Here is a 27,172-nt window from a genome sequence, read left to right as displayed (position 1 = left end):
CTAAAACTCAGATTATTGATAAGTAAAACACATGCTTTTAGAAAAAAAAAAATCTACAAGGTATAATTACTGTCGGCAAATAAATAGCTATTATGACTTACCCCAGACAACAGGAGCATTAGACAGAAGCTTGTTTTCACCAAAGTGTTTTACCAGGAAAAATAACCCCTTTAGATATCATCAACTAAAAAATGAATCACCCAACAACTGCAATTATTGTTCATCTTGTCTGTTTTATTAAAATCTCCACCACCCGTACTTCACATTCACAATTTTGTTTCCTAGATATGAATTAATACTTATTTCATCATTTCACACAGCCTTAACGCACCAATTGATACAGATTAAATTGACTACAGTAATGTACAGGACTATTCATGACAAAAGAAAAAAGAAAAATGCTATTATGGTCTTCTCGGAATGGCCTACACCCGTAAAAATCACAACCTTGGTAACTCAAACACAGCAAAAATAGACTTGATGGTATTTGAGATCACGGCGGGCGGTCAGGGGTCGTGCACTGTGATTTGTAGGTGTCTTTCCAAATAAAACCTAATGGAAGAACCATAATAAATGTTCAATCATTTATCATGACATTTGACCCTTTCATCATGTTCTTTCACCTCCCACACACTGCTGTTTCCTGTAATGCCTTAAACATTAAAAAATGATACGTTTTCGACCTCAGCCAGCTTCCTCCCTCAAGATACAGCTTGCATGTGGAGATAACGAATTGCTGGCTGGATCAGTTGCAGTTTACACAATATATCAATACTACGTCAAAATCATCTCCCAGATTAAAATACAGATTCAAGGCTGAGTTAGTAGTGAAGTCCAGCTCAATTTGGATGCTTTAAAGTTTGAGTAAATGCATGTTTGCACGCATAATTGAAATGCACAAGTATCTGCTCGATTCTTAAAATATGCATGATTTTTTAAATGCTGTTTTTCTCCATTAACACATAATTGTGGAGGTTTAATTCAGAGGTCATATCAAATTTGGCACTCGCATTATTTGTCACCTCCGAGCTAATGTGCTGAAAATATGACTTCAATTACCAACCGTGCTGGCAGATTCACTTTTGAAAGTCATAACGCCGCCGAGCAACAAACAAGACTCTATGGGAGAGATGACTGTTATCAAGGTTAACTGAAATAAGCTATTGTATTGTATTTACATGTTCAACTACTATTTTAAGATCCTATAACTAAATCTATTTATGTAGTCCGTAATGCATTTAAATGGTTTTCTGAATCTTAACCATGGTTCTTTAAGGGTTGCGTCATAACGCTTTGGGAACACCTCCAGCGTGACCGCTCTCTGAATCTGCTGTGCAATCTGTCCAATGGAAGGGGGTGCGTCAGAGACCGGAAAGCAGAAAAGTACAAGCACGTCAGCCTCAAGTCATGAAGAACTGTGCTGGCAAGGATGCCAGAAGCATGGAACTGAGACGCAGCGTCTCGTTTCCTTAAGGGACCGTGGTTACATACATAACCTGGAGATGTTTCTTGTTGGGATCTCAAGCTGCATCATAACGCTTTGGGAATGAGATGCCCATGATCTGGGCAAGTCCCTGCCCAGTGTGTCTAGGGCGAGAGGACCTGGTGCCTGGTGTAGAACCGATGTCTAGGCCACAGAACCGGACAAAAGGTTGATGGGTGTGGATCAGCCAGCAGAGTTGCAGATGTCCGATACAGACACACCTGTGAAGAAGACCTTGTAGGCCGCCGTATTCCTAATGGTGTAAGCCTTGACTCCCAATGGTCAGGGGAGATCAGAGGACTCGAAACACATAGTGATGGCATCCACTATCCGCCAACTTATGGTCTGTTGGGTGCAGGACTGAAGCATACCAGCAGTTGATGGCATATCACCAGAGGTTGTTTGCCCGCTGTCTTTCCATTGAACAGTGATTGGTAAGCTGACAATGCCTCCACATGCACCTTCAGTGTGAAGTGGGATACCCTTGAAGAGAATCTATTTGCGTGAAGGGACTCTCTTCTTATGAGCCTCCCGAGCTGGTACTCATCGAGGGCTGCTTCGCCCAGCAGCCCCCTGCAAAGCGTTGAACAATGGAATGAACAATGGAATGCCACCGCTTGAATACGTGCCCTCATGCGTCTGTTGACAACCATAATTGCACCATCACCAAACAGACTCAAAGGCATGTTATCCAGCTCTTTTAGCAGCTACCCGAGCACCCATAAGAAACAACATAATTTGTCATATAGTATTGGAAAATAAGTGACTTTATGATTGGTGCTATTTTAGTCACTTTTCTTTCCAGGAGAACTTTCATCTTTTATTTATAAGGGATGTATTTATTTATTTATTTTTATCTGACTTCAAAATATGGATCTTATTTAGACAAAGTTTAATTTACTTTAAAAAAGTATTAATTATTTGTACACTGCATTATTATTATTATTATTATTATTACACATGCATAAAATAATAATACATTTATAAACATATTCATCAAAAACCCCACAGTTTCCCAAATATTGAGAACAAATTTGTTTTTTTTCCACATTCTAGATAACATATGGATACATATTTGATTTCTATTCATCTATTCATAATTTCTATTTCATTAGCATTTTGAAAAGACACTTCTAAATTTGCAAGACTGGGAAATTTGTTGTTTTTTTTTTTTCCTTTCCGTGTTTCCATTTGCCAGCCTTTGAAATGCACAGTGTGCCTGTATTTGCAGTTATTTATTCCATAATCAGGCAGTAGTAAACAGTGATATGCAACCATTAGGTAGTTTAAAATACGCCTGGAAGCTCTTTTAGTGCATTATGTGTTTTTCCTTGGCAGAAAACGACTGGCTTTACGCCCCTACTCCAAAATTAAGTTGAAAAAAAAAAAAAAAAAGCCTTCCTTCATCCTCAAGATCCTTAGCAGTGACAAGATTCAAAGAGGCATGTTGTGTTGGCTTTTCATTTATCCACTGTGTGTACTACTGTGCAGGTTCATAACACTAATTAAGATGCAACTTAGAATGTCATCGCCCAGCAGGAGAGAACCTTTAATACTGAAGCAGAGTCTTCCCTTGCCACATCTGTACATAGATGTGCTGTTTTAATGGGATAGTTTGGGATTAAATGAACCGTAGCTGTTTATTTTGAAGACTCATAAAGGGATATTTAAAGTTCAAAACTACATGAGTTCAATTGACAGCATTTGTTAATTATTACCGTAAAAATGATTGGAACGTTTTGACTACATTTATTATTAACTATGTTTTTCATGTAAATTTGTGTGTGCGTGTATATATATATATATATATATATATATATATATATATATAAATAAATAATTTATATATAGTACTCGCTCAGCTGCCTTGACTCGCATATGAACTTAAGTGACATCCCATTCCTAATCCATAGGGTTCAATATGATGTCGGTCCACCCTTTGCAGCTATAACAGCTTCAACTCTTCTGGGAAGGCTGTCCACGAGGTTTCAGAGTGTGTATATGGGAATTTTTGACCATTCTTCCAGAAGCACATTTGTGAGGTCACACACTGATGTCGGACGAGAAGTCTCCGCTCTAATTCATCCCAAAGGTGTTCTGTCGGGTTAAGGTCAGGACTCTGTGGAGGCCAGTCAAGTTCATCCACACCAGACTCTGTCATCCATGTCTTTACGGACCTTGTTTGCTAAACTGGCAAACGAACTTTTATTGCAATACAATTTGAATCAATTGAATCAACCAGTCAAGTTTGGGAGGGTATATAATGTAATGCAGACGTTGCGATGAAGTTCTGAAGTTCCAGTAAACAGTTAGGACTCACAGTTTGCAGAATTTTAAGACTGTTTCGAAAAATGTGCCAAAACTGTAATTTGCTGTAATTATTTCAAAACTGTCTCTTTCAATCAGTATCCCACATACAGCAATGTATACATTTGTCGTTTTTAAATTGATATATGGCATATGAAACACAGCCTTCTGCATTTCAGTACAGTAACTGAATACGTGCATACTTTACATCAAGTAAAGTAACAGAGTGCACTGTTATTTTGACAAAATGACTAAACATTTTGACTTGTTTGTGAGTAATGACACAAGGGCTTTTCATTCTGATGGCACCGATCTGTTCACTGACGTAAACACTTACTTTTGAGAGATAGACAAAAGATTTTGAGTGAGTTGCAGGCTTTTAGAGGTAATCCATTGTGTTGTGCTGTTTTATGAATTGTTTTGAGAAATGCACATTCTTCTCTGCAAATATTAAGGATGATTCAAGAAATGCTCCAGAGCCACTGAGAAAAAAAAAAAAAACTATATTATATTATATATTTTAAATATAATTTAATGTAAATGGAACCATTGCACCGGTGGTTCTTTATAGTGGAAAAAGTAAAGTATCTTTAGATAAATAAAATATTATTCACATCATACAAATAAAAGGTTCCAAAAGGGTTTTATTCTGAAGCAATTAAACAGAAGAACCATTTTAATTCCAAAAAGAACCGTTCGCTGAACAGTCCTTAAAATAACCGTTTTTAGAATATTTCAAGAACCTGAAGAAACTTTTTCCATCTATTCCATCATTGCAAATATTATTTTTTTAAGAATGCACTTGGAATATTCCTTTAAATGTAGCTCATTTCCATACAAGGATGGTTTCTGACGTCTATCAAGCTTGGAAACTGACAAAAAAAGCATCGTAAGAGTGCTCCATGTGATTCGTATGCTATATTTCAATAATGACAGAATTTAAATTTTAGACTGAAAGGTCTCTCTAATGTCCTTGTCAGTCTCTTCAACCCTAGTGGTCCCAGTCTACGACAGAAAAACCCATAAGAGGCGGAGCCTGATAATTATTCAAATGTACCCCGATGAAGGGCCGTAAAAGAGAAATGAAGTCCGCTGCAAGTCCGTGCTGAAAATCAAAAGTGTGCTCTTCGATCGCAGACCCTCTGGGCCAGAAGAACCCTTGGATAATGAGTACGATGAGAGATTAGACTGGATCAAAGTGGAGATTAAACAGGACGGCAAACACATCGATGCTTCTAATTAGCAAGTCTGTGAAATTTGCTGAATTGGTGCAAATATCATGGATGCCGCTGAGGTGTTCTTATCGCTCTGTTTTTTGCCCTCGTTTCCAGGAAGCCTATTGACTGCAAACCCAAAAAACACACAGAAGGGGTGAGAGGTGCGAGAAGCCTCATCTTAATTAGGGAAATTGGTGAATTATTATTTGTGACACATGTTTTTGTGAGTCAGGCTTTTTGGAGAGATTAGTAACTGTGATCAGTGATGTGTCGTTTCACAGCTGTGATGGCAGTGAATCTTGAATACTATGATCAAAATAAAAATCCTTGCTGGTACTGATGAATAGGCACAAGTAGTCGTTTTATGTATTTTCAATACAGATATTTCTGCAGAATGGATTCGGTGTATAAAGATGGATATGCAGTAGTCGTTCTCAAACTCTGGATACCACGTTGGAAAAGGGTGATAAAACAAGATGTAAGTAATTATATGAAGTTTTTACTTTACCTTTCATAGTGTTAAATTGGCAATATAAATAATGTGCTTGTGTGTGTATACATGCTATACACTTTATGATAGATAGATCTCTCTATTTTCCATATGATCCAGTTTTTTGCACCAAGTAAGCTGTCTGCTTTGGCAGATGATTGTGATGGAGTCTTACAACCTCCAGGAAGGCAATGACAGAGACCTGGTATCAGTGGTGTTTGCCGTATAAAGGAAATATATCCGTCTTGACGCATGCAGCATGGATATTGCATTATCCCACTTCCCTCACATGTTTAATTCAGCTGCTAGCAGCATTTTCACCCCAGGAAAGAAAAACCACAGCTGCTCTCCTCAAACCCTGTTAGACCGTATCTGTGTTTTCTGTTTGTACAAAGATTAGTCCGCTGCATGTAAAACGCAGGCAGATGTTTCATCGGTCAGACAATAACAACGAGGTGTCCTGCAGGGTCTGTGATATTGACCTCGTAGCCTGTGCTCGATATGTTGTGCTGTACAGTGATTGTTTTGGCGTGACGTTTGACCCCCCCCTTTATAGTTGGAAAGTCCCAGAAGATAGAGAGGACGTAAGGACTGAAGGGCGACAAAGATTTATTCTCTCACGTGGAGAGTCGACGGTACTTTTCCTGAAGGACGCAGCAACATTAGCCGGCACAAATAGAAAGGTTTTTGAAGGCGGCATTGCTGGAGGTCTCGGTATGCGTTTTATTTTGAGGTTTCCTCTTTGCATGAACCCACTTATGAGCTGTTTTGCAGAAATTTACAACCTGACTGGTGTAGTCTGATTCCCAAACAACGGACTCTTATTCTGAATAGTATTTTGAATCAAACAAAAACAGCATCACTGGTATAGTCTGATTCGCAAGTAAATGACTCTTACGGACCACTTCTTTTTTGTGAATCAAAGTAAACAACCAGCGTAGTCTGAATCCTGTACGAATAACTCATGAATCAGTTCTTTTTAAGTGACTCGAATACAAACTGCATGACCAGTGCAGTCCAATTCCCGTACTGATGACTTTTATTATAAATATTACTGTGAATCAGACACAAACAGCATGACCATCAGTGTAGTCTGACTCCTAAGCAAAGGAGTCTCATGTTCTTTTTAGTGAATCACATACAAACAGAGCAACCAGTGAAGTCCGATTCTCAAACGAATGGATCTTGCGAACAGCCCAACAGTAAAGTCTGCTTCCCAAAACAATTGCTCTTTGGAACAGTTCTTCTTAATAAATAAAGCACAAACAGCATGACTGTAGGCAGATTCCCAAACAACTGATTCTTTCGGGCCGGTTCTTTTTATCGAATCAAATTTTTATTGATCCCAGACGTATCGCTCTGCACAAACAAGCATGTTTGACCGAACAGAACAGAATAGACCGGTTCTTTTCAGCGAATCAACCCCAGACAGCAGAGTCAGAATCATGAAATTTTCATCTGTTTTTTGTATTCGTTATCCTAAAAAATTGTCCTGAACTTGACAATCGCCATTCTAGATTTTTCTAAATTTTCACAACACCTCTCCAAATGCTTGATATGAATAATTGTTTTACTTTTTTTTATGAGAAAACAAAAGCTTTGGCAGCAGTGCGTAAACTAGATGTATTTTGGCACTGCATAATTAAAAATATAGTGACTTTTATAGTGTTTTAGTTGTGTCTAATGTCTAATTATTACATTGTATTGCCTAAAAAATAAAAACCAACATCAGAACCACTCGTGTTTTGTTCAGAAAAGATTCTTTGTTTTATGTGATTACGTGACGCGGCAAACCAAGGTCTTGTTTTTCGTTGATATGTACCTATGTAAAGGACAAGCATTGACAGTCTGTCTACTTCCACATTACAGCTAGTGCGAGGTAACGCCGTGCTTTAATTTAATTCAGCGTCTTCTCTTTTGAGCTCAACCTGCTTGGGAGTAAATTGAAAGCACTTCGCCATAGAAATGTTCCGTCAATCACCTCTTCCTCTGGTGTCCCTGTAGAGAAATGAATGGTTGCATTAAGATAGATGTTATGGTCATTCAGATGGTTCCCACAGAGCAAATAACATCCTAAGTGAAACGTAGTGGTCGCAGGAGAATCATCGGAGGGCTGTAAAATGAAAGCTTTAAATCTGGACCATTAGATAAGCCTGTCATAACAAGGCTACCTCGCCACCGCGATGCTGTGGGCATATAAGTCAACCCGGAGCTGTCAGATAATGTATTTATGTCGCAGAGATGCATCTGAGAAAGCTGTTGTTAAGTGGGCCTGGTGTTTAAGGGGCATGTGCGTTTGCATGTTCCTGCGCTGAAGACCGGACTGTCAGTCAGAGAAGCACACCTGCCCTTTAATGTCAAACAATTAGGATGATTCAATCAGACAGCAGGAGAGGAGGAGCTGATCTTCGCCCATATTTAGCTGATTTGGCTGCGCTTGATGGGCAGGTGGACGGGCGCACGGACAGATAAATGACGAGACGCCCGTGAAGCGCGAGGATGTGACGAGATGCTGACAAGCATGTTCTCGGGAATGAGAAAACGGCAAATTAGGATTTACTCGGTCAGAGAGAAGAACGCCGTTCGAAAACAAGTCTTAAAAAGAGCTCAACATTGGCTGAAAATGTACTGCACCTCAGGTCATCCAAAATGTAGATAAGGTCGGAGGTTAGAAGAAATTTTGCATTCATTTGGTCATCAATGGATCCTCTGCAGTGAATGGGTGCCGTCGGAATGAGAGTCCAAACAGCTGATAAGGAAAAATTCAATAATCCAAAAGCAATCCACATGACTTCAGTCCATCGGTCGCCGTCTTGTACAGTAAAAATCTGTGTTGTCGTAAGAGCTCCATTATTTAAAGGTTACTCCACCTCAAAATTAAAATCTTCGTAATTAATCACTTACCCCCACGTCGTTCCAAACCCCTTAAAGCTTAGCTGGTCTTCAAAACCCATTTAAATAACAATATCAAGATCCAGAAAAGTATGAAGGACATCATTAGAATACTCCATCTGCGGTTCAACCCTATTGAAGCTACAAAAATACTTGTTTGTATGGAAAGAAATATAACGACTAAATAACATTTTCATTCGACAATTTGCACTCTCTTATGTGTCAGCCACAACAGAAGGATACGTTTTCTACGTTTTCACAAAACGTAACGCTACATTTGCACCACCGAGTGCAGATGGGCTATTTTTACGCTTGTATCTTACAAACATGCATCTTTTGGTTTTGATGGGCTAGAGCGGTGTGCATTACTTATGGAATATTGTGATGTTTTTATCAGCTGCTTGGACTCTGATTCCGACGGCACCCATTCACCGCAGACGATGCACTGGCGAGCAAGTGATAATGAAGAAACAAACTCATCCAAATCTCGGGTTGGTTTAGGGGTCAGTACATTTTCAGCAGATCGTCATTTCTGGATGAACCATTCCTTTCCGAAATATGAGTTTTGGTTTATTCACTCTGAGGCCATTCGCTTCTAAAAGAGGACATGTGCATTTAAATTTGACATTCTGTCTTTTCTGGGAAAAAAAAAAAAAAAAAAAGACCATAACGTTCAAGGCTAATCTTGCACTCAGCGGGTATATCCAAATTCTGGTCCAATAAAATGCTTTTTAGAATGCCAACTAGCAACAGAGCACAACAGTGAGTGCCTGTTTTGTGTTTTTTTGTGTTTTCTCTTGGGAAATATTTTTCCCATTCATTTTTTAAAATATACACATGTCTTTAAAAACGAACAAATCCTTTAGCTTGTCCAGTTTTGTGATGAACCACTACATTACATCTAATCTAAAGCGTTGCGTTGCTATATTTACTATCCTCGGCTTTTTAAATGTACATTATACATTTTATATATATTTTCTATTGACATCATAACATCTTTGTTTTTCGTCCATTTAACTTATCACAGCAATGTCTGTGCTTTCTTTTATCATGTTATGAGCTTGACACTGTTGTATGCGATCAAAAAGTGCTTTTGTCATTTTAACACAATAAAAGTACGGTTGTCAGACATGAAGCCGCTCGTTCCTTTGTTTTAGTTTTTTATTTCATCTGTGTTTATTTGTCTTTCATCTTTCATCACAGTACGTTCTCATCCATCTCTAAACTGCCTCTTTACTGTAGAAAATGTATGCAATCTGAGGTCGGCGCGTTTTACTACAGTCCTCCCGAACGTATAGAATATATTACAGACTTCATAAGCATCGGAGGCGTATGCAGGTCACCAGAACGTGCTTATGATCTGTGGTTTGAAAATTACATGTTTGCTTCAAGGTTTTTTTTTTTTTTTTTTTGAAAAGGCTCAGGTGGTCGTAAGGCTGAGTTCAGCGTCTAGACAGGGGACGGAGCGCCGGTAGATGGCAGTCGTGTCCCTTCTGCACTAGACAGGAAGACGCAGCATCAAACCCTCACACTTAGTACACAGGCTATACACAATCACACGCGCACATGTGTGCGTCAAACAGGCGCTACAGACCTGTCCGAAGGCGCGTCACATAATCTATAGCGTTCAGGGTTATTGCACTCGACCAATCATCGGTAAGATGGAAAAAGATTATTGGACCATTGACTTTTACGCATCCAAGACGACGCCGGTGAGGACAGTCAGAAGAGTGAGACTTTGTGCTGAGGGCTACATCGATACGTGTTAGAAGATTCTTGGTGTCACCAGCGGAGCGCGCTGAGCCGATACCCACGGAGAGCCGCGCGTCATTGGGTACCGCACTAGACACTTCACACCAGAACTTCATTCACCGACGAGATCTCGACGTATTCGACGGGTCTCACCTCTTTCAGATGTCCCTGCTCGCAGGGTGACTCACTTGTAGCTGTTCTCCGTTCGGCAACTCGCTCGCTGCGTAATTCCACGGCTCGGCGCCGAGCGCAGCATCATTCGCGTGGATTTTCGTCGCGTCACTGGATTGCTTTCCGCCGGAGTTGAGTTGAACTGTATCGAGCACGTAGTGGGATGTAGCTTTTGACGAATACCTCGCCTAAGACAAGTTTATAAACGCTCGAAAAGGAACTACGGCCGTGGTTAGTGTCTGCCGTTTAACTAAAAAAAAGGGGATTCGACTCATTTTGGCGCATTTTCGTCCACTTTCCTTGAAAACACACGCACACAAAAAAAGGAACTTGCCGGATTTTGTCCTTTTTTTCCCTCCCTTTCCAAAAGATCCTCGTGGTCTCGGATAGGATGTGATACGCGAATATTCGCGTTTGCCAACGCACGAGGCTCCTCTCTCAAGGCATTCCGTAGGACATAATCACATTTCAAGGAAATAAGCATCTTGAAATCCGCACTGGGCTGTGAGTAGAAATCTAATCAGATCGGGTGCGTAAAAGGAGGAAGAAAAGTTCCGTTTTAAACCACGACCGTGGAGTAAGAACAGCACGGGTCTTCGTTTATGGTCTGTTGAAGATTGGGATGAAGAAGAAGATGCAGGGAATGGTCCACCTCAGGGATAAAACCCATCTAGATGCGTGCTGGCTGAATGTGAAACCTCAAATCTGTGTTGCCGAACGCCAAGAATGACACGCGAAACCGGGGAGACGACGATTTAATTGATTTATCAGCAGGAAAAAGACTTGGTTTCACCGGATTTTGATGATGCGGGGCGAGAAAGCATCGAGATATCTGTTCTAGAGGCACCCGTCCATACGATGGCATTGACAGGAAGACCGAATGGATATACAGCGGCGAATTTCTTCTCATAGAAGCTTGTGAATGCAAAACTGCTCTTGGATAGCTTGGATAGCCCAGAGTACACGCTGAAGAACATTTCATTCTCATCGCGCTTCATTACTTGAGAATTGCAGATGGATTTTGGTGCTCTGGAAGCGAACGGAACGTCTGCGATTTGAACCTCACAGATTAAGAAAGTAAGTCAGTCGTGGTTTGATATTTGCATCACTGGACACTTTGGCGTCTTTTTGACACCCGGCGCGTCTCGTTACCATTAAACGCGTGGTAGATATCGCGCCTTTAACGTCTAAGGGCACTTAAAATACAGCTGTAGTAATTAAAAAGGTCACAATACAGTCACTTGTGTAATTTGAACAGTCGCTCGGTGTTTATTCATACACGCATCCACCGAAGCGTTCTCTCGCCGGCTGGGAGCTTTTTTTTTCCTACTGTCTTTATCTCTCTCTCTCGTGTGTGTGAGTGTGTGTGTGTGTGTGTGTGTGCGCGTGTGTGTGTGCGTGCGTGCGTGCGCGCGCGCGCTCGTGCGTGTTTGATAAATGTGTGCGCTATTGACAACTGCACAGTGTTCCATCTTTGCGGTCGAACCTTTCTTTCATTCATTCTTTCATTCATTCGGTCGCGATGCGATATGACACATCCGGTTCTAGGCGCGATTCGACCCGTCGTGTTTTATACCGATTATTAGATAGGGATCAAAACGAGCAGTTATTCGAACGGTTATCAGTTTAGATTTGGTTAGAATGAGGGATGTAGTGCTGGAGGCAAAGATGCAGGCTGTTGCTTCTTTGCTTGTTTGATTGGTCAGACCCCTTCATGCATCGTTTTGTATATATAAAACAAACTGCGCTTAAAATATTTTTACATACATTTTTATAAAATGTAAATTTTCTGCACATTTTCTTCAGTAATTATGAGTTTAGTAGTAATTTTAACTTCGAAAATATTTTTAGATTTTATATATTTTACCCATATATATATATATATATATATATATATATATATATATATATATATATATATATATATATATTTATTTTTTTATTTTTTTACTCTTTTAAAATGTTTTATTATAATTTTACTGTATATAAAATAACTTAATAAAGTTGTGCTATAGCGTTTTTATATTAATTTGACATCATCTTAAACTTTTTTGTTTGTTTCCTGTGTCTGTATACACACACACACACACACACACACACACACACACACATATATTTAAATTATTTTTTATTTTTTTTTTTTTTTACCACAAGTCCTGCATATAAACATAAAATACAACAAATTGCTAATGTTACTAAGGCTGCTATTAATATAGAATATATATTAACAAATACGATATTATCTATAATAAATATCTATAAATACTATTCCCTTTTCAGCTTGTATATGTATTTGCATTTACATCAGCGTCTGTGGGGTTTAATGAACAGGCCGTGGTTAAGGACATGATATGTTTCGAAGCCTGCCAGACTTTGGCCTTGCTCCGGTAGCTGTCCGTGGTCCTGAAATCCTTGCCAGAAAACAGCAGAACTACTGTTCGTGGTTCTCCACTTCCCTCTGCCTTATGCTGCTCTTCCTCATCAACTTCCACCATTAGAGTCGAAACATTTTTTTTACAGTCAACTGCATAGTCCAAGCCAACTATATTAAAGACTGGATTGCACTGGAGCAAGTGTGTCAAGACAATACAAGGATAGACTTGAACAAACGTGTCTAGATTAGCCATGCTGCATATTCTGAGGTCATAGCTGTCGGTCATAATTACCTGTCCTCTCTGCACGAGGAAAATGATTATCCATGGCTTGTATCACTGGTAACAGTGGTTTTCTTTTTGACTTCATCACCGTGTGTAACAAGTCAATAAAACGCTGGCAGAGAAGTCAGTCTTCTGCTTTTTAGTTTGTGATGGCCAGAGCAATCTGGGAAACCGTCTTAATTCAGACCGGTTCGGGATGTTTTGCATTCCCATTTGAGGTGTATTGGTTTGAACAGGAAGTGATAAATGAGGCTGCAGCCAACAGCTTATGCTTTGCGAATGTGTGATCTGAGGAAGCTGACCAAGTTGACCTTTCAAGCAGAAGTCGGGCCATCTTTGACTGTAATCTCTGCTTACTTGTTTTGAAGAAACTAGCTCATAGCGCACAGAGCATTTCTAAATCTGTTTTGCTTCTAAACCAAACCTCCTCTCAAAGTTGATTTTATTCTGAATAAACAAACTAGACTTTCCTTTCATCTTTCCTTTCCGTTTTAAGATCAAGAATGCGAAGCTCTTGCTCTGCCTGATGTTTTGAGGTCACGAGGTGAAGTACAACATGGTAATTTTGCTGTTCTAAAAGACTGTGGAAGAATTGGAGGCCGCGTGTGTAATGACTGAATTATATCCATCTGTCTGACGAACTCCATTTTGTCCCTTCGAAGCAGCCAGTGCATGGCCGCCCACTCTCCGTCACCCTTTGGGAGAGCTTCCTGTTGGCCGGACGCCTGATTCGAAGCTTAGAGGCCTGAGTTAGCACAAGACCCCTTTGCTGAGATGTTATATACATAGACCTTATGTACACAGGAGGTTCGTTGATATTTATAGGGTAGTTCATCAAATAATAAATATTTTGTTAGATATGACAAACCATTATTTCATATATATATATATATATATAAATAAGGATGCTTTGTTAATGATCAAAAGTGACAGAAATCTTGTGTCTTTGATGTTACAAATATTATTATTATTATTATTATTATTATTATTATTATTATTATTATTATTATTTTATTTTATTATTTAAATATATTATTTATTTATTAAAATTTGGGTTTAGCATTAGATTAATAAATTCAAATGTAATATATATTTAAACAGAAACATTATTTTTTTCACAATGTTACCGTATTTTGCAATGTTACAGTATAGGTTTTTTTTTTTCTGACTTTAAAAAAATGTAAAAATACAAATCAAACAAAACATGATAGCATAATAATAATAATAATAATAATAATAATAATAATAATAATAAAAACAAATTTAATGTTTTCCAAATAGACTCTTCATATACACATATACATACATACATATACATACGTACACACACACATATATATATATATATATATATATATATATATATATATATATATATATATATATATATGAAGAGAAGTCATGCAGGAATAGCTGTTTTACGAATCCGATCTTGAATAGGAGAAATGAGGTTACAAATGAAAGTAAAAAAAAACAAAAAAAAAAACATGCAGAACTATATTTAGATTATTCCGGATCCAGAATGTCAAACCAAATAATGACACAGGAAGTAAGAAGAGTAAGTTGCCGTAAACAGCACCGACGTTTGTCTTGTTAACAACCGAATAAAAACAAAGCCTTCATCGCATTCGCACCTTCAAGCACCTGCCCCTATTCCCTGAGGTGAACGAAGGATTTTTTTTTTATCTTCTCTCTTTTCCAGGCACCCGATGGAAGGGGGGGTAAAGAAGTAGAGGAATGATGGAGTGATGTTGCCTTGGGGAGACGAATTGGGCCGCTCATTTTATGTTCCTTTGCTGTCAGGAGCTTTAGCATGATGAAGCTGCCGGGTTGGGTGGAGAGATGACATTTGTTTGTTGGTGAATGATGCAGCGTGATTCATGTTTCTGCGGAGACGCTCCATTCCTCACTCCGTGCATCTTCCAAACTTTTCTACTCGCTCAGCCCAGCATGAGAAAGACAGAATGTCTATTTATCGAGTTGTTTTTTTTTTTCGGTTCGGTCATAAAATGGAGATGTCAATACATTTATTGTCCGGCATTAGGATTGAGATTTGCGTCGTAAATGATTTGTGGAATTGCCTTCGGGTGAGATTTGTGAGATTTATTAAAACGGTTATGTTGTCTTCCATGTCTCGTAATTGATGAACGACATTGTTTTTCAAGCCCGAAAAGAAATCTGGGTTTCATATCAGTAGTATTTATGGGGCGTGCTGATGGATTTCTGGAAATGTGTGCAACTCAGGGCTTGTTTATTTTACTGTTCGAGTGTGACAGTGGTAATATCCCATGAGCCTCTTGGGTGGCTTCTACAAAGTGAGCTTCTGTGGGCATGAACAGGGATTAATCACGGTTAAAATAAAGCCACTTCTTTAAGATATAAATCACGTGTCTCTTTGTCCTTTTCCATTGAGACTCTCCTTTGTCGGAAGATGAACACAACTCCAGCAATAAATTAATTAATACGCAAAGCTCTAGAGATGTAACATACATTATGTTGTGCAGCGTTTGGAAGTGGATTGAAAATGCGGTTCAGAGTCCTAAATCTGAATTGAATCTGAATGCAGTTCATTTAAATTAGTTTATATAGATGTATTTTAAGTAGAAAAGCAGCTTCTAAAATTTAGAAAGAACATAGAACATTCATAGAACATATACCACATATACACACACATATACATATATATATACATATATATATATATATGCACATATATGTATATATACACACACACACACACACATATACATATATATATATATATATATATATATATATATATATATATATATATATACACACTGCTGTTCCAAAGTTTAGAGATTTTTTTATGCTTCTTTTTTCTTGATGAATAATAGTGTTTAAATAAAATTTAAAATAAATTTATTCATGTGATGGCAAAGCTGAATTTTCAGCAGTATAAGAGGCACTTTTATTTAATTATACGTTCCTTTTTTCAATTTGTGTCACTGCTGAAATCTTTAATTATCAATTATCTCCAATCAAGACCTTAAATATTTGAACAGCAGCATCATTTTTAGCATATTGACTTTGGTTTCCCCGGGTGAAACAGCACTTTATTTCCCCCGAATGCATTATTAGTGTTTGATTTCTTTGAATTATGCTTTAGCAAATGCATCTTCCTGCCAATCCGGTTCAGAATTTGTTACATTCAGTGGCCAGTTCAGTTCAAATTCAGAAGGAAGCCATGTATACTGTATTTCTCTAATACCGTGGGATTCCCAAGCCTTATCCGGCACTTCTGCAATTCGCATCCCATTCTATACATAATAAACACTTTGAAATCAGGCAGATTAGCTTGTGTAAAACCCAGCTTGGGCGTGAATTAGTATATTAGTATTCATTTCTTAAACTGCTGAAGACTGCGATCAATAAAGCAACCAGTCTGTCAATTTTTTTTTGGGTCCCGAGGTACAATTTCTCCCAGGGGGATTTGGTTTAGTGTGAAAGGCAGATTAAACGGCGACAGAACCCGGATTGGCGTACAACCTCACTCTCCATTGTCTAAATCTTCCTTGTCACAGCATAGAGATTTCTTTCCCGAGAGTCAAACTACAAGGCCGCGTACGGGAGGTTATGTAGGTAGTGCGTATTGATTGATGGGCTGGAGTTGCGGCGAGGATGACATTGAATTGATGTTTTTGTCTTTTTTTTTTTTTCTGACTTAAAGCAAGTGTTTTTTTCTATTTCAGAATTCAGCCGTCAGCAAATGCAGTGTATTTTGTATTCACTGCACTGGTTTGAGCAAATGGGCCGGTCGACCTTGCTTCAGAGAGAGTGTATGACAATATATAACACAATAATACGTCTCAGAGCTTTTAAACAATCATTTGACGTCTTGTGAAACACTCTCTTTAGGATCTCGAGTTAAGCTGGGTTTTTAGACGTTTACCGGCAGATAATGGATGATACGATGCAGTCGTTTTTAAAAAGATGGTTCATCTAAAAAAATAAATAAAAAAAAGCGTCGCTTTTCACCATATGACTGTATTTTAGCTTCTGTGGAACACAAACGGAGAGATTCTCTCCTATGACTTCTGAAGTTAGATGATAGCTCTGTGTGAGGACGAACCAAAACAGAACCAGATCTTAGTAAAAATCATTGTGATTTGTGAATGAATCATTTAAATTGATCAAATGATTCATTGAAAAAAAATCTGACTCAAAATCACTAAGAAGGCATGACTAAATGTACTAAAACCTTCAAGCTTCAAAAACAATTGCTAATTTGCCAAATGATAAACTGTATTTCATGTCTCCTGAAGTTATACGATAGCTTTGTGTGAGGACCAGACCAACTTGAACCAGAACTTTGGGTTCATATCAGTGAGATTTGAGAATGAATCATTTAAATGGCTCAAATGACTAATTGAAAAGATCTGGCTCAAAAGAAGAATGATTTATTCACCATAAGATATCATTACATGCTTACATGCACTAAAACCTTCAAGCATCAAAATAAATGCTAACGCAGCATGAAAGTTGTTTATGTGACTTATTTAAATTTCCTTTTGAAGTTATACAATAGCTAACAGACTAAAATTGAACCACATCTTTCAGAGCAGTGTTGTTTGTAAATGAGTCATTCGATCAATTGGTTGGAAGGATCTGATTCAAAGTAATGATTGGTTCACCAATTGGACGTTGCAGCACACTTTTCTCAGAACTGGAACAGGAAAAGCTCATATTTTCAGTGAGTTTCCACTTAAATGACTCACTAAGCAATCATGTGGCTTATGAACATTGAGACCTATGGGCTACTTTTACAATGTTTTTGTGTTGCTTTTAAAGTTTGAAAGTAATTGCACAAGTGAGTAAATAGGTGAAGTATTCTACCTGGTCTCATGGCATAAAAGTGCCTGGGTACACTTTTTAGCGAGATATGAAATATGTACCGATAAGTACATATCACTTCAATTTCCAAAAGAAATTAACACTAGAGGCAGTAAAACTCTTAACACCTTTTATTCCCTTTCACACAAATTTGTAGTTGTTTCGATTAATAAAGTGTAATTTTCACTCAATTTCCAGAAGAATATCATGTTATGACTTTAAAAAAGTCTCGCTTTTACAATGTAATAAATATGTGCCAGGTTTTACATATTGAACTTTTTTTTTGTTTCCACAGTGTTGCACAAAATGTGCACAGAGGTACATATTTTTACGAGGCCAGGTTGTAAGTACACCTTTAGGAACACTCTTCCTTTTTTTCAGTATGGACATTTCAGCCCAGCCCTTTTTGCACACTCGCATTGACCTTTCATTAATCTCCTTCTCTTTGACCTGAGTGTCTTGAAGTGTGAGCGTGTGTGTTTTTCTCGAGTGGTCCCTCGTCCACAGCCCCTCCTAAGGGATGAGCGCAGCACATTTCTCCAGTCGATGCACTAATCAATCAGAGCTCTGCCTCGCAGCATCAGTCTTCTGGAATAATCTGGCCCCCACATCATAAAACGGCCATCTTGATGTGCTGGATAGACACTGTTAACCCCGCCCACACAACCTACTAAAAACTGTAATAAACACAAAAGGAGATAACTTAAATTTTGAAAAGTCATGTTTTCTATTGTGCTTTGCGTATAATATTTTCCAGTACACGTATTTTATAATGCTTCACAGTATATGCGGATCTTCATACGCTAAAATTATAATCTGCTCAAATAGTTTCGAAAAGGAATGTTCGTCATGTTTGGCGATCCGTGGCATCAAGTTTAAAACCCCTTGGTCCAGACAGCGTCTGTCCTCAGATCTATGGCAAAGGCAGTATGTCCTTAAAAAACCCAGCTGAAGCAGGCCTCATGACTCGATAATGAGGGGTAAACTCCCCCACCCAACCCAAATCTAAGCTCAGCTAAAAGAAAATGACCTGAATCAGCCTGTAACTCGAGTCACGGCCGTGCTGACGTCAGTCGACCTCTGCTGAGGCCTGCAGCTGGGCAGAGACGAGCCGTACCTGTGGACCGATAACGTGCCCTACAGGTGTGTCCGTGTATGTGTGTGTGAAAACTGCACCCCGAGACCATCTCCCTTTCTGGGTTGCACCTGTGAGGCATCTGTTCAAGGCTGTGCAGAACTGGCCGTATTAATTTTGCTGCTAAATTGAAAGGTTAAAGCTAGCAGCAGAGGAGGTGACGGATTGCCGCTCACCTGGTTCCTCTGGTACTAAAGCACCTGTTTAACTGAGGTGAGGTTCAGTTGTCCTCCTGTCATAGGAGAGAGAAAGAGGGAGAGAGAGGGAGTTGTTAATGATGAAGCCTGGGAGAATCTACATTTAATAGGTTATTTGAGAGAGCAGAATAAAATAAGAGCCGCTGGAGTTGATTGTTCTTATCAGAGTTCATTAACGCAATTTCCTCTCACAAAGGCCTTGTGCAGAAAAGCTCTCTGGCTCAAATAATGACTGGATCAGCCTGTGCGGCGCTGAATAAGATGAGGTTTTTTTTTTTTTTTGCTGTCGTGCGCTGACGCTGGCTTCGGTTATTTACATATAGAGAGGCTCTTACGAACACCACATAGCCCGTCTTGGTTTTGATACACTTTAATCGTGAGTACATCATTCCGCTTGAGAGCCGTAAACGCGCGGGTTGTTGTCGCTCTTCAAGGTGTGGCTTTGGAATCGATCGATTGAGGATTCTTAATAGACTGCTGTAAGTGTCTCTTCCCGAACCGGTACCGGTGTTAAAGGACGTTCACACTGACGGAGAGATTTCAAACGACAAAGTGACCCTGAAACCATTCACAATTGAAGTGAGAATGGCTTTTGATTTCCGATGGAGTTGCTGAATCTGTGTTGCCGCACCAAAACGGGATGCGGAATTGCAATTTAAATTGTTGCGTAAGAAGGATGAGTTTATACAACTTGCTGAACGTGCGAATGTTGACTCGACAAAACCTCATTTGAAAGTTTACATGTATGGGTAAAATGTATGGGTAAAATCGATGGATATACAAATCGGATAGATTGAAAGATGAACATGCAGACAGACTGATAGACATGAATTGATAAAAAGGTGAATATAGATGACTTGGCGGATAGAAAGCTGAAATAGTTGGTTATGCAGCCAAGCAAAAATGTTAGGACTGTCAGTGACCAGAAATCATACAAGCCACCAACAGTACACTGATTTAGCAACCTAAAAAAAATCACTGTCAGTCACAGTCAACACGAACGGAGTATGAAACTCATCCAGATAACCTGCAGTATGTTTCTGCGCACACTTTGTTTGGTTGGAGTTCAGAGAATAGTTTTTGTGGTAAGCAGCGAAAAGGCAACTCAGGACTCACAGTTATTTTCTAACAATTGGTTGCTGAGTCAAGTGAGTGCACATCAGGTCTCCAAAAAATCCTGGTGTGCCTCTAGACGTTCAGCAAAAGTTTGTGGATGAGTGTTTATGTTAGCACGCACAGGTTATTTTCGTACCATTGAAATATAACACCGGCTTACAGTATAACCATTTCTGCTTGGTTAGGTAATAAATATATTATTCAAAAATGATTTTGTTCAGTAAATGTGAAAAAATGGTCAAACTGATCTCAATGTTTGTTTTTTTTTATCTATGTTTTTAATAAGGTTTTATTTTATGTTTCTTAATATAACTTGTATTATTTAGTATTTTAATTGGAAATCTCCCATTCACAGAAAATACTTATCGCCCGTGTTGCAAAATAAGTTGGATAGTGATTGGCAAAAACCATATCGTTCGACTACTGGTCTTTTCTGAAAGGTTTTATTTAATTTCCTCACCGCTTTGAGGTACTGTATATAGTATGGAAGGTTCGTGACATTTTGATTGAATTACATTGACTTAAACTTTCAGGCTATCCTCCTGATGCCACAATACGATTACTGTCTCCCCCCGATGTTTTTATATGGGCTTAAAGATAAAGGCATCCATTCAGCCAGAAACAGAGCTCCAGGCAATAACAGCATCCCACCGCACCTGAGATGTGTCCATTCAGGTCCATTAAAGCACAGCTGGTGTCATTTAGACTCGGAAAGGACGATTCCCTTTGCGTTTTATAGAGTTAGAACAACAGTGAGGCCCTTAGCCACAGTGCTTCATCACTCGTAAGCACAGCGAAGCGCGTTCGGATATTCAGACGTTAACATTAGCCTAGCATACATCATCTGCTGCATGCTGCATTAGGTGCTCACTTTTGAATGCTAATAGGCAAAAGTTTCCAAGTAGAAATTTGAAAGGGAAAACAGAGTCTGTTGCCAAAATCTGCTCTCCTGACTGATTAGTATGCATCAGATAAACTCGTAAGCAAAGCATAAAATTGATCTAAAAAGACCCAGTGAGATATGTATATGCTAGATTATGATGTAATGATAGCGCTAGCGGGCTAGCATACATAAGACAGGTCTTTTATTATAGCACTGTATCTTCTATTTGTGCCAGTTTAATAGATAGCCGTCTAATTTAATCTAATCTAATTTCTCCTTCTCTGGAGTCATGTTCTCTTGGTGGTCGTCGAGTGAGAGAGACGCGCAATGCTCTTTTGGCAAAATGCGAGAGTGCGCACGTGAAGACCGGTCATTATTCATTTTTTTGTCACATGATCTAGTTTATTTCTAAATGTCATTAGAGACTTAGAAAGTAAGAGACTTGAATAGAAACAGTCATTTTGCACGATAAATCAGTGTGGTTTATTTAAAAGGAAGGAGAAGGCCAGATGTGTTTCACCTCTAATCCATAAATCTTAAGTAAAAAGTAACTGTAACATATTTAATGTTTTTGATATTAATACAGGTATTTTTGGCCTTTATGTTGTAGTTAATGGCCACATTCACAAACACAAATACATATCCAGGTTTAGAAATTGCAATGAAGACCTGGAGGCTGAGTTCAAATCCATGTACGGTTGTTTGTTAAGGGCTGAGACAATAATCAAATATGAAAAGGCAGGCAGGTAGTCAGTATCAAAGTAACAGCTCAGAGTCATTCCAAACGGCAAATGTTGTGAAGCAGGCAATAGGTCTAAACCAGATCATCAGTCCAAACAGGCTAACAGAGTAGCAGGGCAAATCTAAAGATCGTAGAACAGAGAAACAGGCAGGGATCATACACAGGAAGAACCGAAACAGAAATTATGAGACCACTTGGTAAGGCAGGTAAACTTGCAATACTTTGCACGGACCATGTGTAGGGGCTTTGGTTATAAAGCCCTCACACAGGAAATTAGAGTAGAATAAGCAGAGAGGAAGGAGCCCAGCTAGTACTCAGGCGAGGGCTCCCTCTGCTGGCTAGGAGTTACAGAAATATTCAATTTACTAGCAATTATGAAATGAAAATTTGCTTACCTTTAGACCATCCAAGATGCAAGTTTGTTTCTTCATCAGAACAGATTTGGAGAAATTTAGCATTACATCGCTTGCTCACTAATAAATCCTCTGAATGAATGGGTGCCATCAAGTTGAGAGCTCAAACAGCTGATAAAAGCATCACAGTAAGCCACAAATAATCCATACCACTCCGGTCCATTCATTAACATCTTATGAAACAAGATAATTTTTTTCATCTGTTTTTGACTTCAAACCATTAGTCTAAAATAAAAGTCTTCTATCTATAATATTACTATTTATAATATTATTTTCTCCAGTGAAAAAAGTAATTTTGTCTATAGAAGAGTGGTATGTATTGATCAAACACCATTTACAAGTAAAAACAGTCCAAAACAAATATGTTCTAAACAAATATGAAAGTGGCTTTTGAAATAACAGGACCTAAAATGAAGCATTATGGCTTACCAGAAGCAACATTTTAAAGTGAAAACGACAGATTAATACAAACATGCAGCTTTTCACAAGTAAGTAACTGATAAACCAGAGTCTTGAGGACTAGAAACTAGAGCCTTGTGGATTTCTTGTGGACTGTCATTCTGACGGCACCCATTCACTGCAAAGGATCCGGAAAAGAGTGACGTAATGCTAATTTCTCCAAATCTGTTTTGATGTAGAAACAAACTCATCTACATCTTCAACGGCCTGAAGGTAAGTACATTTTTAGCAACTTTTCATGTTTGAGTGAGCTATTACTTTAAAATTCTTGGCAGCTTGCATGAATTCTGCCCTCTGTTATTCAGAATCCTCTACTTCACTAATCTGCACAGCCTGTAGCCACCCATTCACTTTTCCAGGAACAGTTGGCCACTCCATGGTATGAGAGTATCTCTCTTGCTCTCTCTCTTTCTATATCGAAGCCCCCCAGACCTCTTTGGCTCAGTACCCTTGGGTCTAAGAAAACCGTTGAGATGTAGAGTGAGATATGATGTGTTACAACTATGGACACACACCACTGTGTCCAATTCTCTTTCCTTCTCACCTTGACACTCTCTCTCCCTTTTTGTCTTTCACACTTCCTCTCTCACTTCTCCTCCCTCTCGCCTGGTTTGGCCTGTCATCGCTCATCACGTTTCCCTCTTTAGCGTTACCCTGCTTTCTTTGTTTCAGATCGTCCCATGATTCCTTGTTGTCACATCTCTGTCTGTCCCACAGCAGTTCTGTTCCATTTTCTACCATTCTCCACCATCATGCCTGCTATCTGGGCTGAACTGTATGGAGGTGTTTGAATGGGGGTGGAATTCTGGGCGGATGATGCCGGGGTGTTAGCATATGTTGGAGGGTGTCCCGCGATGAGCGCCAGACCTTTCACCTCAGGGGGACACAATTGTTTGGCATGATTTGACGGGTATCAGTCATATGAAACTAAATGTTGTGGTTTGTGGATTCAAATTATATTAAAGACGGACATTTTAGCATTATCCCTATTGAAACAACAGCATATGTTTGTTAGGCATGTTTTGAAGCTGGGATGCTGGTTTAAGCTGGTTTATACTGGTCCTTTGCCAGCACTTTACCAGCATAAACCAAAAATGAATCATCTTAAACCAGCATAAACCAGCAATGGATCAGCTTAAACCAGCATAAACCAGCAAAGGACCAGCTTCAAAACATATACCTAACCAGCATGTGCTGTTTTTTAAGTAAGGATTTCAGCTACAGAAGTCAGCAAAGGCTGTGATTTAGTCCAGTCTAATGGCAGTGTTTTCATTTGCACATGTGCCGCTTAATATTCAATGTTTTTAGTGACTTGGTGAGACTTGGTTTGTCTCATTTACATAATTTTTTAACATAGGTTTTAGTATTTTACTTGAATTGCAACAACAGGGCAACTGTTGTCAACTAAACACAGACATTTTTCCTCAGAAAATTAAAGCTTGAGTGTTAAAACGGTTTAAAAATCATAACCATCATCACAGAACTGTCAACACGTGAATGTGTTATTAAATTATTGAAAGAATAATTTAAAACCTTAAGGGATGAATGTTTTATGTCAAAAGGGGTTCAGCTGACATCGTGAAGTAGGTATTATATATTACTTATGCAGAAAATAGCTACTATTGTTTTACTATAGTAAAAGTGTAGTAACCAATGTTTTGTCATATTGACCATTCATAAAATTCATAAAAAAAAAGTTTTACTACAAATAGCATGATAAAACTTGACAGTTTTTAGCTTTATTTGCAATAAAACCATTGTTAATATTCATAAGAGTACCTGAAGGTGAAAACAAGATGGCTGCCTAGGACTTTTAAGTACAAACTAAGAAACAAGCTTGTCAGAATTGACATGTTTAGTAACAATCTCTCGTTTTCTATCACGTTGTTGACATCATGAAGTATACACAGCATACACTACCATCGCAAGAAAGCTAAAAGTTGCTTGTACTGTTTTTCTGAGAGACTTCATTGTGCAAACTGCTAAAGTTAGCACGCTAGCGCAGTTAGCACAGAAACCGTAGAGCAAGAAACATAGGCTAAAATTACGAGTAAGGATGTGAGTTAGTAGCTAGTGTTGTGTTTGTTGTTCCACTACCTCACCTTCAATTTGCACTAATTTCTCTCCTTTCATTGGCTAGTGCTCATTGCTGCTCTTTTGCTTGTTGGAAATGGCTGCAAACCTGAAAGCTGATTAGGGAGATTTCAAAGTCTAAAATATGCCATAGCATCTGCTCTGAAAGAGCGTCCGTGTCTGAATTTTTTTGTTCTGCAGAATTAAAACATGAAAGAACGACTAGCTTCTGTCTTCAGTGTGCGCTTGGCTTAACGCCTCATTGATTCTGACTGTATCAGTCTCTGCGATTGTACAGTGTGATAAAATGAATGTGCAGGTGGGAAGACAGAGGCTAAGGAGCCATTTATGCATAAAGAGCGATTCCTAGATTCATGTTCTTTATAGGCAAATGACCCCAATTTGATTCTGATGCGAGCGCAGTCTATGATCGGTGCCAGATCTTGTACTCGTCCTGAATGTAGGCCATACCCATAGACTATAATGAGCTATGAGTGACAGTTATTTTGAGATGAAATATTAATAAGAATAGAGATATCTATTTATGGATGGATTTTTCCTGGGTCAGGAGAGACGAAACGAACAAGGCGTTCTTAGAATTAGCTAATACTTCATTTCAAAGTGATACTACATGTAATATAAATCTTTTTCACGGGTTTGCAACCCTCCCAAAAAGGCCTGCAGATCATACAGTGCAAAAAATAAAATGACTTGTTTTGAAAGAAAGAAGTAGTTTTATTTATATAGTCCTTTTGCACAAGGCTGCTTTGATTTAATGTGATAGGCCTACTTCATCATCACTTACTCACCTTCATGTCATTTAAAACCTGTATGACTTTTTTTTTTTACTGTGGAACACACAAGATAACACTTCTACAGAATTTTTCTTCTGTCAATTTATTTCTTCTGTCACACAGTGGAAGTCATTTGGGTGCAATCAACGTTGTGGACACCGCTTTTTCATTATATGAACACAATAAAAAACATAATGCATGGCATATTATTATTTTTTTGGATTCTTCCTAATCAAGTTAATGGGTTTGTTCCTCTTTTGTAAATAGTTTTGAATAAAGGCATCTCGAACATGTAAATGTTAAATATGTAGTTCATAATAATAATAAAAAAAAAACTATTACGACATTTCATGTTAATTATATAATATCGATTGAGGAATATTTTAAAAAATGTAAAAATGTTTTCCATGTTAGATTGAAAATTTTTTTTAAACAGTTTGTATTTATTTATTTTATACTTAAGACCAAAAATTGTGTATGCTTTTAAAGTCAATAGGGTCTAATCAATTTCTCGCCTTTTTATGAACAACATTCTGCCAAATATTTTCTTTTGTGAAGAAAATCTTTTGCTGTGAACTATTCCCACTTTCTAAGGCCACTTGATGCCCAACGTAAAATCTGGTTCCTAAAGCAAAATCAGTTAAACTACTGATCAATTATTCATAACGGCTGCATATTGAAAATGGAAATAAGGACTTAGCACCTGTCTGAAGCTAATCTAAGTGCAAAATGAATGGTCTTTTGCGCAAACTACCACCCAAACCGTTAAACAAAACATATTCAAACAGAGCGCTAACATCTGGCACACTGATCCCAGGGCTGTTTTTAACACACAAGCCAACCCACTTCGCCCCTGCTGTTCTCTAATCCCGGTTTGCTCACTTGCTTCCGCTTTCCCAATTTGGTGACTAACCCGAACTGTTTTATCTCCAAGAGAAGCAAATGATGCATTTAGGCGGGCTGGAGAAGCTGTCTGGGGGCAAATGAAGTCTTGATGAAGACGGAAAGTGGGCCGGTGCTTCACCGTCAAATCCGGCGTGGTGACTTTAGCCCCTTTGATGAGACGTTCATTATGCACGGTTAAGAAATGGCAGCTATCAATCTGCAAATGAGCCGTATAAGTTGTATAAATGACTCTAATAGTGTGAAGCTCTACCTTTAAGTGTCGGAAATGCAAATGGAGCGTAATTGATTGCCGCAGGGACAAGAGTTTCACCCCCAAAGTCGCTCGTGCTCTTCTTTTCCCCCTCGTGTGCTGATGACCGAGCCCTCTAGAGGCGACTTCTGTCATTTAGTCTGAGCTGAAAATCTTCCCAGCAGCCCCCACAGTGCAGGAGGTTCAGCTAGGAGGGTTGTATTCGCTTAGGAAGCTAAACATCTATAGGGTACTTCTTTTTAATATAGCAGAATGGTCAAAGTTTCAGAAATTAAGCAGCAGCAAACGAGCAAGACTCCAAAATGCACTGAACGTCAGCTTTGCTCTATTTCGGAGAGCATCTACCAATTGTAAACAATGTTTCTTCGTATTTACGGTGGA

At 38.7% G+C, this 27,172-nt stretch overlaps 1 protein-coding gene across 2 annotated transcripts in view; it reads left to right on the top strand.

Annotated features, from left to right (window-relative positions):
* The window catches only part of lrrc4ca (leucine rich repeat containing 4C, genome duplicate a), a 173,041-nt gene that overhangs the window by 100,478 nt on the left and 45,391 nt on the right, over positions 1-27,172 (top strand). The window contains exon 1 of one of the 2 annotated variants that reach the window (XM_043228688.1): positions 9,647-11,389. The exons of the other annotated variant lie outside the window; for it this stretch is intronic. The gene's annotated coding sequence lies outside the window, so the exon portion shown is untranslated. Of the gene's footprint in view, positions 1-9,646; positions 11,390-27,172 lie in introns of those variants that run through there. 2 annotated transcript variants of the gene reach the window in all.

This window comes from Puntigrus tetrazona, chromosome 25 (assembly GCF_018831695.1).
Source record: "Puntigrus tetrazona isolate hp1 chromosome 25, ASM1883169v1, whole genome shotgun sequence".
In the NCBI taxonomy this organism is placed as follows: domain Eukaryota; kingdom Metazoa; phylum Chordata; class Actinopteri; order Cypriniformes; family Cyprinidae; genus Puntigrus; species Puntigrus tetrazona.
The sequence above is the reverse complement of the archived record's forward strand: the minus strand, read 5'-3'. Positions and strand labels throughout refer to the sequence as shown.